The sequence below is a fragment of the Armigeres subalbatus genome, chromosome 2 (genome assembly GCF_024139115.2).
Source record: "Armigeres subalbatus isolate Guangzhou_Male chromosome 2, GZ_Asu_2, whole genome shotgun sequence".
Taxonomy (NCBI): Eukaryota; Metazoa; Arthropoda; class Insecta; order Diptera; family Culicidae; genus Armigeres; species Armigeres subalbatus.
In genome coordinates this window covers 258,897,070-258,910,028 of record NC_085140.1, presented here as the reverse complement: position 1 = coordinate 258,910,028, position 12,959 = coordinate 258,897,070, and positions in this window count along the sequence as shown.

Here is a 12,959-nt window from a genome sequence, read left to right as displayed (position 1 = left end):
TATGTTTGTACATAGCTGTTCTACTGTCGGTATGTTTGTTTAATAAAATAGGCAAAAATGCTTCAAAAGCTTTCACCAGCGAAAATATAGACCACAGACAAAAAGACATACGATTCAAAAATGATTCATCGTATCTAATTGAAACAATTCATTCAAAATTTATATATGTAGTTGATCAGAATCATTTTGCTCGTGTTCGACACTTCTCTACCGCGAATTTCGCAAGTAGTATGAGGTAAGATCAGTCTATTTGCCTCAACCTCAGACTACTAGCAGAACAAATCTAAATACAATCCTGGATGATGATATTGTTTCCGTGACGTTGAAAGGTTATGTCTGGTTGTCTGTGATAAATACAATAATATTAAGCGATAGCTTCTAAGAAATGTGAATGGTAACGAAATAAACGCAAACATCATGTTATAAATACTTTAAAGTGAAAATATATTTTTCGAAATGATAAATTAACAATAAATGCTAAAAATGTATAATCATTAGAAAAGAATGTGACATAGAACTATCTATGATAAAGTGTTATATGTTCAACTTACTACCCGTTCTAGTTTCAAGAAGTCTCCAAGAGTGATATATAGAAGCTCACCCGACCAATAAAACCGATGCTTCCCGAGCAAAGCTTAAGAGCAAATCGATAACTTATTTTGATGTTAAGAAATCGCCGATTATGATTACTTAATTTGATCCTTCTGGTTGATTGCTAATGTCGCAAGTCTTTGGCACAGCAGAGTGTGATTGATTCACACTCTATAAAAATCCGCCCAGCCCGTTGTTGGGAGCATAGAGCGTGATGTTCTCGATAATAAAACAATGTGGGCTCGCTTGACTGTGGATATTAGGGTGGTTCAAAAAATCGATTTTGCTCCACAGTGCTCAACTGATTTTTTACCATGTTCTGAGTGTCCTCTGAAAATTTGAGCTCATTTGGATTAAAACTGATTTAGCACAACCCGTTTCAAGTTGGCATGCAAATTAGTATGGGGAAATTTATTTTTTCATTATACTGTTAATGACGCTTCCCCATCAAGCGCATGTTAAAAGAAAACCTACATAGCTAAAAGGGATACTCAACAGCTTTCACCCAACGAGAACCGCATGTTTTAAGATATTCAATTTGCAAAAAAAAGAGTTAACCGCAGTGGAGGTTGGTACTCGGATTCTGATGGCTTTTCCGCAAACGTGACCTTTAAGTGGTCTTGTTGTGTAGGGGTTATCACGCCTATCTAGAGAGTAGGAGGTTGAGGGTTCGAGTCCCTCCAAGACACGTGGATACTTTTTCGCAAGTTTCATATCAATTTGTCCATTTCAAAACATGTGCTCTGCATATGCACAGCCAAGATATTAAACAAAAAAAAAAGATTTTCGTACGGCCGAGTTGCCGAATAATATGCAATTATTCGAAAACTAATTTTCATATGGGTTTCCGATAACAAAATAACTACACAGTTTGATGTTATATTATACGATTCAGAAATCTACAGCAAAATGAAATAAAAATATGTAATCATTCCGTGCCGATAGTTCGAACGAGCCAGACGTGTGTGCTGTGTCTCATCGCGGATTGTGTTCGGTAGTGCGAGTGCTGTTATTGTGGTGCGTATCCTACCTACGGATCCAAGGCGATCACTGTCGGCGAGGGGAAGTAGCTGCTTCTGGCGACGCCAGTGAAGCAGGCTATTGTTTCTGCTGCTACCTACAGCAGCAGCGCAGATAAGTGGCAAAGATTGTTGTATTGTTCTCCCACAGAGTGGGACTGATTAGAATAGTTTGAATTAGTTTTTTTTTATTAGTTTTTTTTTCTAATTAGTTAATAGTTATTAGTTCTTAGCTTGTAATAACTATACTTCCAACACCTTGCAAGGTGATAATGGAGGCGGAGACTGCGGAGGGCAGTGGGCCTCCCAAAGATGGTGGTCGCACACGATTCTACCATGCATCTTCTCCTGGGCCTTGGGTTGTTTACTTTCGGCAGAAAGTGAAAAGCCTAGATTTTCTCGGCATTAAGCGAGATTTGACGCGTCGTTTTCCGAAAACTGATTTCCATCAGGTAAATCGGAACAAACTACGCATAACCGCACCTACATACAAGGATGCAAACGAAATTGCTAAAGACAAGGCCTACAATGTTGAATATTTGGTTTATGTCCCCTCGCGGGAGGTCGAAATCGAAAGGTGTGATCAACGCCGCGAGCCTGACTTGCAAGGATGTACTTGCGGGAAAAGGCCGCTTAAAGAATGCAATGCAGTCTACTGTGGATATTCTGGATTGCAAGGAGTTGCATTCAGCTACCATGGTAGATGGTAAAAGAGTGTATTCTAAGTCAGGTTCGCTTCGGGTGACGTTCGCCGGTTCGATTCTCCCAAAATATGTAGATATTGAAAATATGTTATTTCCGGTGCGTCTTTTTGTGCCGAGGGTGTTCAATTGTACCAACTGCAAACAGTTGGGGCACACTGCCGAGATTTTGCGACAACAAGCCCCGTTGTGGCAAATGTTTTGAAAAGCATAGGAGGAGTCCTGTCAACAACAAGCTACAAAGTGCGCTTATTGTGGCATGGATCCTCCCCATGGTTTGCAAGAATGCCCGGTGTACAAAAAGCGCACCCAAAAAGTGAAGCGCTCCAAGCAGTCGTATGCGGAAATGGTTAAGTCGCAAGACACATCCGCCTCAACCACCGCCACGGCTGCTATTTCAGCTGCCGTTCGAGTAAGTGATTACTACGATTCTATTGCCACTGATGAATTGGACTCCGACGTAGCTGATATGGATGATTCTTCGAGGTACACGTGCCCGAAAAGAGGAAGCAACCGTCTTCCCGGGATCGCGCCGTAAGAGAACAAAAGTCATCCATAAAAGCTTGCCAAAATCTGAAGGTAATGGGGATTATTTAAAATCCTGAAGCAATCTGTCTTCACTGCTCCTTTGGATCCTAGTTGCAGCAAGACATTCCTCGCCATTGCCTAAAACCGATGTTTCCAAGAAACATCCGGTTAGGAAGAATCAATGAAAGAAAAATGCAATTGCACTTCCAGAAAAAATATTCAGTCCAAGCGAGGATTGATCTCCTTTAAGGACCTCGTGGAACGTTTTCTTGAATTTGTTCAATATTCCGAATTCATTGAGGCCACTCATTGACCTCTTTATACCAACAGTAGAAAGTTATCTGAAGCAATTGACTGTTTCATGGCCCCTTCTTGCAGAAATTGTATCTTTCGATGGATAATACGGCCATGCAAGATACAATCACTGTGCTGCAGTGGAACTGTCATAGTCTGAAAAATAAATTAGACGTGTTCAAGTTTTTGATTCGCAATTCCGATTGCGATATATTTGCACTCTGTGAAACATGGCTTTCTTCTGAAGATGAAATCAACTTCCACGATTTTAATATTATTCGCCAAGATCGGGATGATCATTATGGTGGCGTTCTTTTGGGGATCAAAAAGTGCTACTCCTTCTACAGAATTCCCATTACGACTGTTAATGGCCTAGAGATCGTCGCTTGCCAAATAAATGTAAAGAATAAAGATCTTTGCATAGCTTCAGTGTACATTCCTCCAAATGCCTCTATTAATCGTAGACATTTTTGGAGCGCAGTCTCCTCCTATCATCTCCAGTATTGATATTGGGTGATATGAACGCACATGGTATTGGATGGGGCGAAACGTATGACGATTATAGAGCGCCTATTTTCTATGATTTGTGTGACGATTTCAATTTGAATATTTTGAACACTGGTGAAGTAACTCGAATAGGACCAAATGGTCAACAAAGCCGTATTGATCTGTCTTTATGTTCAAATTCACTATCATTAGATTGCACGTGGAAGGTAATTCAAGATCCCCATGGTAGTGACCATATGCCGATAGTCACCACAATTAAGAGTGGTTATCAACAATCTGAGCCAGTTAATGTTCCTTTCGATCTCACGAAGAACATTGACTGGCAAAAATTTGCATCGGCGGTAAAATTGGTATTGAATCAACTGATACTCTTCTCCCTTTGGATGAATATCGATTCCTTTACTGAGTTGATTCAAAAAGCGCACTAGAAGCTCAGAAACGACGCGTTCCAAGTACATCTGTCATCAGAAGACCAGCCACTCCTGGATGGGATGATGAATGTACTAAGTTGTATTCTGAGAAATCTGATGTTTTCAAGGCCTTCCGTGAACACGGAAGGTCAGAGCTTTTGAAGAGTATTTGAGGCTCGAAAGAAAACTCAAAAATCTTCTCAAGGCAAAAAAACGTAGCTACTGGCGACGTTTTGTCGAGGGACTATCACGAGAAACCTCAATGACAACACTTTGGAAAACGGCTCGCAACATGCGGAACCGCATTTCCACCAATGAGAGTGAAGAATACTCCAATCGATGGATATTCAACTTCGCAAAAAGGTCTGCCCAGATTCCGTACCAGCAGAACCGCTATTTCGAGAATCAGTCACTGATCCCGGTTCTTTGGGTGGACCATTCACAATGCTGGAACTTTCTATGTCTCTTCTTTCATCGAATAACTCTGCTCCGGGATGCGATAACATCAAATTCAATCTTCTTAAAAACCTCCCAGATATCGCTAAAAGACGATTACTTGACCTGTACAACTGTTTCATGGAGTACAACATTGTGCCACCTGAATGGCGACAGGTCAAAGTAATAGCTATTCAAAAGCCTGGGAAACCAGCGTCTAATCACAATTCATACCGACCGATTGCCATGCTATCATGCATGAGAAAATTATTGGAGAAAATGATCCTTTCAAGAGTCGACCATTGGGTCGAAGAAAATGCATTGCTTTCAAATACTCAGTTTGGATTTAGAAAAGGGAAAGGAACAAACGATTGTCTAGCGTTGCCAGATATACAACTGGCCTTTGCGCACAAGGAGCAATTGGCTTCAGTATTCTTGGACATTAAGGGCGCTTTTGATTCAGTTTCCATAGAAGTACTGTCAGACAATCTGCACAGTAATGGATTACCCGTTATTTTGAATAATTTCTTGTACAATTTGTTGTCAGAAAAACAAATGAACTTCACACTCGGCACTCTGACAACTTCCAGAACTAGTTACATGGGCCTTCCCCAAGGTTCATGTTTAAGTCCCTTGCTTTATAATTTCTATGTCAAAGATATTGACAATTGTTTGGAAGGACAATGCACGCTCAGACAACTTGCAGATGATGCCGTGGTCTCTCTAAGAGGTCCATGTGCAGCTGTCTTGCAAGGACCATTGCAAAATACCCTGGATAATCTGACTGTTTGGGCCAGACATTTGGGGATCGAGTTTTCACCGCAAAAAACTCAGTTGGTTGTGTTTACTAAGAAGCGGTATCCTGCTCAACTGAAACTCAAGCTGTTGAATGATGACATCAACCAATCTTTATCTTCTAAATACCTTGGGGTCGTGTTTGATTCCAAATGTACCTGGAAACTCCACATTGAGTATTTGATACAAAAATGCCGGAAAAGGATCAATTTTCTACGTTCTATCTCCGGAACATGGTGGGGTGCTCACCCGGAAGACCTCATCAAACTCTATAGAACGACTATTCTCTCTGTTTTAGAGTATGGCTCCTTCTGCTTCCTCTCAGCAGCTGATTGCCACCTGATCAAATTGGAACGAATTCAGTATCGTTGTTTGCGTATTGCCCTTGGCTGCATGCATTCAACGCATAACATGAGCCTGGAGGTGCTTGCTGGAGTCACTCCTTTAAAGCACCGTTACTGGGAGCTCTCACTTAGAATACTCATCAAATGTGGAACAAGTAACACACTTGTTCTAGATAACTTCGATGATATGCTTGAACTAACTTGTCGTTAAAGATTCCTGAGAGTTTATCTCAACTACATATCGTCAGATCTTTTGTCTTCCGTGTTATAATCCCCCGAGTTCACTTCACCAACGACAGTTCCTCAATTGTATACGATCTGTCCATGAAACATGCTATTCAAGGAATACCAGATCATCTTCGACAAATATCTATTCCCTCACTTTTTCTGAAAAATATGAACATGTCAATTGCAATAACAGATACTTCACTGATGGTTCTCGCATCAACGGATCCACTGGCTTCGGTGTTTTCAATGTAATCTCAACCACCTTCCAAAACTTCAGGAACCGTGTTCGGTTTATGTTGCTGAGCTGGCAGCAATTAACTTCGCTTTGGAGATAATTTCCAATCAGCCTGTAGACCATTATTTCATCTTCTCGGATAGCCTTAGTTCTATCGAGGCACTCCGGTCGATGAAACCTGTTAAGCACGCATCTTACTTTCTTACAAACATAAGAGAGCAGATGCGTGTTTTGGTCGAAAGATCATTCAAGATTACCTTTGTTTGGGTCCCATCTCACTGCTCAATCTACGGCAATGAGAAGGCAGACTCGCTGGCAAAGGTGGGCGCACAGGAAGGTGAGGTTTATGATAGACAACTCTCGAGTAACGAGTTGTTCCCATTAGTCCGTCAGAGTACTCTTCCAAGTTGGCAAAGGAATTGGACACACAATGAACTCGGACGGTGGCTATTTTCCATAGTTCCAAAAGTTTCTGGGTGAGCGTGGTTCAGAGGTGAGGACTTAAGTCGAGGCTTCATTCGCGTGATGTCGAGACTTATGTCCAATCACTATTCACTAAACGCACATCTGTACAGAATAAACCTTGTCGATAGCAACTTATGGAGGTGCGGAGCCGGTTATGATGACATCGATCACGTAGTTTGGTTCTGCTCGGAAAATGACGCCTCCAGAGAGCGACTATTGGATACCCTAGTGGCCCGAGGTAAACAACCCTTCAGGGAAATTCGAGGTGTTTTGGGGGATCGTGATGCGGTCTATATGCAGGCCATTTATAGTTTCATTTGTGATTCTGACATCAAAATCTAATTTTTTTTTCTTCTGTCAAAGTTTTTTTGTACTGTCTCTGTCTATATGTTCCTGTAGATCTCCGTTACTCAGGCCATCCGGAAGACGCTCCCAGTAGAACCAATCCTCGAGCAACGACGACACGCCACATCGTCCCTTACGCCAAATACCCGGATGAGCAGCCGAAATTCCTTTGATTCCGAATCCTAAGCCTCGTCCATCCTTAAATATTGTAGACTAACCTCGAGTCACCACGAGTACGCTGGCTCCTATCCTTCTCGTACTAACTGAAAAAAATGACATTTATTGTATATATCAAAAAGAAATATGGCTCCGTAAAGTGTTATACACGCCTGAGCCTACCAAATAAACGAACTTGAAAAAAAAAAAAAAATATGTAATCAGTTATTATGATTCATATTTGAAAACAAACTGTGATTTCAAATTTTTTAGGTCTTCTGAATCGTAGTTTTATAAAAACACATGAATATTGGTGCTTGGTATTTTTTCCTTCTAAGCTCCAAACACTTTGAAACCAAATCCACAACCAACAGTAAAGGCTGAATCACAAGAGCGCGTCAGCGTTGAAGTCAGCGTTTTGTACTAAAACGTAATGCCAATAAACGTGACGCATTCACGCCCGGATTCTTCAGGAATGCCTCCAGCAATTTCTTCGGCAATGTCTTCAGGAATTCCACCATCAATTTCGCCGGGAATTGACCAATTGACCACGAATTCCTTTATAAGTTCTGCAGGGAATCCTTCAGATAATTCTTTCGTGCTGTTTCTCATAAAAAAATCTGAAAAATTGTACCTTGGAATTCCTAAGAATATTCCGTGGAAATTCCGCAGAATTGCCAATAAACATTCCTGAGAATTTCGCGAAAAATCTTCGAACTTCCTGTGTAAATTCCATATTTTTTCCGTGAAAGTTTCGAATAATTTCTTGTGAAAATTTCAAAGAATTTCTCCAGGAATTCCACCGAAAATTTATACAGAAATTATACCGAAAATAAAATCAACAATGGAATTTTTGGAGGAATTGCCAGATTAATTCCCAAAGAAATCCTGAAAGAATTCCGATGGAAACTTCAAGATTTTTACTGGACATCCTCCAGAAGTTTCTTCGAAAATTCCTCCGGGAGTTCCTCCGGGAGATCCAGGAGTTCAACCGGCAGATCCTCCAAGAATTCCTCCAGGATTACTTCCGAGAATTATTCCGGTAGTTCTATCGGCAGTTCCTACGGGGGCTCTCTGAAAATTCTGCCGGGAATTTCTCCAGAATTTCCTCCGGGAATTATACAGACATTCCTCCAAAAGCTCCTGAAGGAATTCTCCGGGAGGTCCTCTGATGATGATGATGGTCCTGCTACATACCCCTACAAAGGTTTCAACTAGACGAGATTTGTCTATAAGATGAATTCTCCAAGATTTTTTTCCGAGAAGTCGTCTGCTAGATTCACTGGCAGTTCCTCCGGGGGTTCATTTAAAAATTCTCCCGGAAGTTTCTTCAGAAATTCCTCCGGGTGTTCCACCAGTAGCTCTTCCAGGAGATCATTCAGGCTTTTTTCAGGAAATCATTTAATGCAACGTACACACCAGTCAAGCAGTTTGACGAACATTGACTCCGCCCCCAAGAAAACGCTTCGGTTGCTGTTTTGTTTGAACGTGTGTGAAGATGTTCGAACAACCATTTGTCAGTTGGCGGCTCGGTTGGAAAAAAATAAAACGGTTTGATTTTGGTTTGAGTTGTCGGGGGCGGAGTCAAGGTTCGCCGAACATGTTTGAGCATTTGCAGTGAAGTTGCACAAACCCTCATATATTTGTTGATGGTTGATGCTCAAGTTGGCGCTTCGGTCGTTCGTGTGTGATATTGTTGGTCGAATAAATTGATTGTTCGTGCCACTGTTGGTAAAACTTGATAAATGTTTGAATAAACGAGAGGTGGAGTCAATGTTGGTCAAACTGCTTGACAGTGTGTACGTTCCATAAGCTTTCTTCAGAAAATTAGCTGGAAATTCCTCCCAAAGTTCTTCCGATAGTTTTTCTGGGAGTTCCTCCGGGAGGTCCTCTAGGAATTTTTCTAGGAGTTTCTCCTGAAATTCCTCCGGGAGCTCCTCCAGCAGTTCCTACGTGAATTCCTCCGGGAGATCCACCAGCAGTTTTTATGAGCATTTCTCCGGGAGTTTCACCGGCAGTTCCTCCGGGTGTTCCTTTGAGAAGGAACTATTCCCGGAGTAATTTCTGTAGGAATTTCCAGAGGAATTTCCAGAGGAATTTTCGGAAGAACTGCCGGAGGAACTTCTAGATGAATTTATTGAAGAACTACAGGAAGAATTTCCGGAGGAAATCCTGGAGGAACTCTCGTAAGAACTTCTGGATGAACTTCCGTAAGAATTCCAGGAGAAACTCCTGGAAAAATTCTTAAATGACCTCCCGGAGGAGCTCCCAGAGAAATTTTTCGAGGAACTTCTGAAGGAATTTGTAGATAAATTCCCAAAGAAAGCCTAAATGAATTCCTGAAAGAAAGTCTGAATGAATTTCCGGAAGAACTACTAGACATTGCGCGCCAAAATGATACCAAGCTTGCCGGCTCTTCCAGCACGTGATAACTGCTTGTTGTTGATGTTTATTTTTCAGGCACTATGGAACGTGGTTAGACCTTTGATTATCTACATTGTACATATATTTACAGTAGACGTTCGATAACTGCAAGTCATTTAACTGCAATGCTTTTTAACTGCAATTCGATAGTTGCAACAGTTTTTCAGTTATCGGACCGCTAAACTTCAAACTGATGTCAGATTCAATGACAGCTGCATTGCGTTGCACATTTGAATGCACTTTTATTGCATCTGACGTCGATTGACAACCGTTTGACGTCTAGAATGCGTTGCAGTTATCGAACGGCATTCGTTAACACGTTAACTGAAAAGTAAACATCTTGCAGTTATCGAACGGCTACTGTATTTGATTGTTCATGATAATAAATGTTTTTCTCGAATTGATCCCAGAAAAGGTACTATTTTTGATGTTTATTGAATTTCTAATCTCGTGCAATAAACCATTTAAAAAAAAAATCAGCTTGTAATTTTTAAAATTATTTTTAATTCCGTTGGCTATACCTTGCCGCGGCCAATTTTAGTGATTCTACTTATTCTCTGATGATGACAGCAATCATCCGGTTCTCCTAGCCCATTGGACTCTTGAAATCATTTTTGACGGTTCGATTGGAAACAAGATGGCGTCTTTGCCGATCTCTTATTAGGGTCTTGCCGACATTTCTCACCAACACAAACGCACGGTTCGTGGTTGCAAACAATCCCATTTGATTTTGTCGTGACAGCTGCTCGTGGTTGCAAACCAAACTGAGGAAAAGTGCAGTGAAATGTGCGTGTACACGCTCTGATAGCCTAATTCAATACCAAATTTTCAAAACGACTTATCTGCTTTTGTAAACAAAGATTCAAATGTCGATTTGACGAATCTGATAGCACTCCCACGCAAACCAACACCATAAACACGTAGATGAAGGTTTCTGCTACCTGTTGGTGGTGTTGGTTTGCGTGGGAGTGCTATCAAATTCGTCAAATCGACATTTGAATCTTTGTTTACAAAAGCAGATAAGTCGTTTTGAAAATTTGGTATTGAATTAGGCTTTCTGCGAGCGTGTACGCACACGCACATTTCACTCGCACTTTTACTCAGTTTGTTTGCAACCACGAGCAGCTGATTCGTCAAATCGAGGTTTGAATCTTTGTTTACAAAAGCAGATAAGTCGTTTTGAAAATTTGGTATTGAATAATTCATGATGTCTGACATCATCGTCAGGTAGCAATGAATAAATACCAATGAGCATAGATAGAAGGTGAGGAAGAAGACCTAATGCAATTGTATTAGTGGGTGATGGAAAATGTAAACAGCAAATGGTGACGTACATATTTGCACGGGTTCTTATGGGAGCTCGTTCGAATGTAGTAGTGAAAGGTTTTTCGCCATACACGAAAGGCACGCACACAGTATATGGATTTCCATACCTTAGTATTTATTTTCATTGAATAAATACTAATGTCGTTTTCGGTTTTAAACCTGGGTCAGGTCCGACCCCGACTCTGAATAACCGAACGAAAAACTAATCGGGATCGAGTCAGTATGATGGTATTAGTGAGATTCTGTTTTGTTTTCAATTCGCATTTTTATCAGCTGGCATATTTTATCTATTGAATTTTGTTATTAGTGTTATTTTTTTTTCTTGTTTTATGAATTATGGGGGAAATCAGTCGTTTCTTCTGTTAATTGTTTAATGACTAAAATGACTATTATTACATCAATAAATTAATGTGATTAGGAGCTTGTGATGAATGACGACGGCATTGTGGATTGCCGTGAAAGAATTTATGCCAATCCGTGTTTCCCGATAAACTGTTATGCTGATTCCATATGGCCTTTTGCGTAACAGTGACTGTGTTCCAGTAAATTTGAATTATCAATTATGTCATTGAAATGGAACAGAACAAGAAAATATGGAAACACTTTGTAAAAAATCCGATACAACATTTATTGAGATTTGGGGCCTTTTATTTTAAAACAAAGAATCAAATCGTACAAGAGTTGAACAGCATTATTTTTTGCTAATGGCATTTTTTTTTGCTATTTTTCTCCCAAGAAGAGGGGACCCTTTAGGATAAATTGCGATTCGGTCCAAACTGCAAAAACCAAATATACAAGAGAGGAAAATAGTTTTTTTCTACATAATGGGGTCGTTAAAAAATGATGTCACAACTTTAGGGGGAGGGGGCCTAAGATTTTGTGACAGTACATGTACTAGGTATACAAAAATGTGTGACAGAGGGGTCTAGAAATCCCAAAAGTAGTGGACGTCATATTTGAATCAATTCCTAATCTAAACAGGAGATTCAACATAATCAATATCAATGGGATAAAATATGTCTTTGTCGGTTTTTTAACGAATCACAACTAAAACCTTTCTTCCACTGAAAAAATATGCTCAATTCGTATAAAAACTGTTCCTAAATAAACATTTGAATTTATGTATAAATAATCATTTATAAATAGATACAATAAATTTGTTGATGGCAATATAGTTGCCAAAGTCTTATAAATGGTTAATGCCATTATGTTTATATTCTTCAAATCCGTAACCTTGAACAAATTATGCACAGACTGCAATAATGAATAAAATATGGAATGAACATTTTGGTATAAATAACTTCATAGCGGCAGATACTCTGGTACGCTATTTTCCCATTGATAGAGCAATTATACCTAAAGCATATGTTCGAATACACAACGTAATAGTGAATAAATAGCAGCTACCTTCTCGTCACTGCATTTTATAAATCACATTTTCAACCAAATTTTCAACCCTCATTTTGTTTATAGTGGAGCTATCATCTGAGGTAATCAGCGAAAAATATGTCGATATCTGAATCCGATTCACCATCAGAGCAACTTGAAGACAGCAAAAATTAAAATAATCCATTTTGCGTGGAAGAGCAACAAAATTGATAAATTTAACAAATGAAACAAACAAAATCAAATACCCATCCGTGTCTTTTACGTTTTCATTTTCCTTCAGCGTAAACATAAACACCAGTTTGACAGTTTGTGTTTGAATGTATTGGTGAACCTAGGTTGGATCTCGATAAATCGGCAGAGCGAACCTCATTCATTTTGGGTCGGATCTGGTGCGGATCGCGATCCAACCTGAACGAATAACCGAACGTTTTGACAGCTGTTAAGCAGACCCCACACGACGGAAAAAGTTTGACAAACTCTTGATTATTGAAGAAAAAGATTGATCGTGTGAGTACGAACCCAAAATATTGAAGTGAATATTGAGGGAAATCAGAAAAGTTTGATATTCTTTTCAATATTTCCTCATCTCCCCTGCAGTTTTCCACAGGAGTCGATGACGGTTGAGTGTGTGCGTGTTTTGTGCGTTATACCGCTATTTGATTCGTATTAGTTTAAGAAAAAAATGAGTTATTCTTCAGCTACGGCCATGCCGGCTAATCAGTGAAAATATTGAAGAAAAGTTTGATGAAAAGTTTGACGAAAAAAGT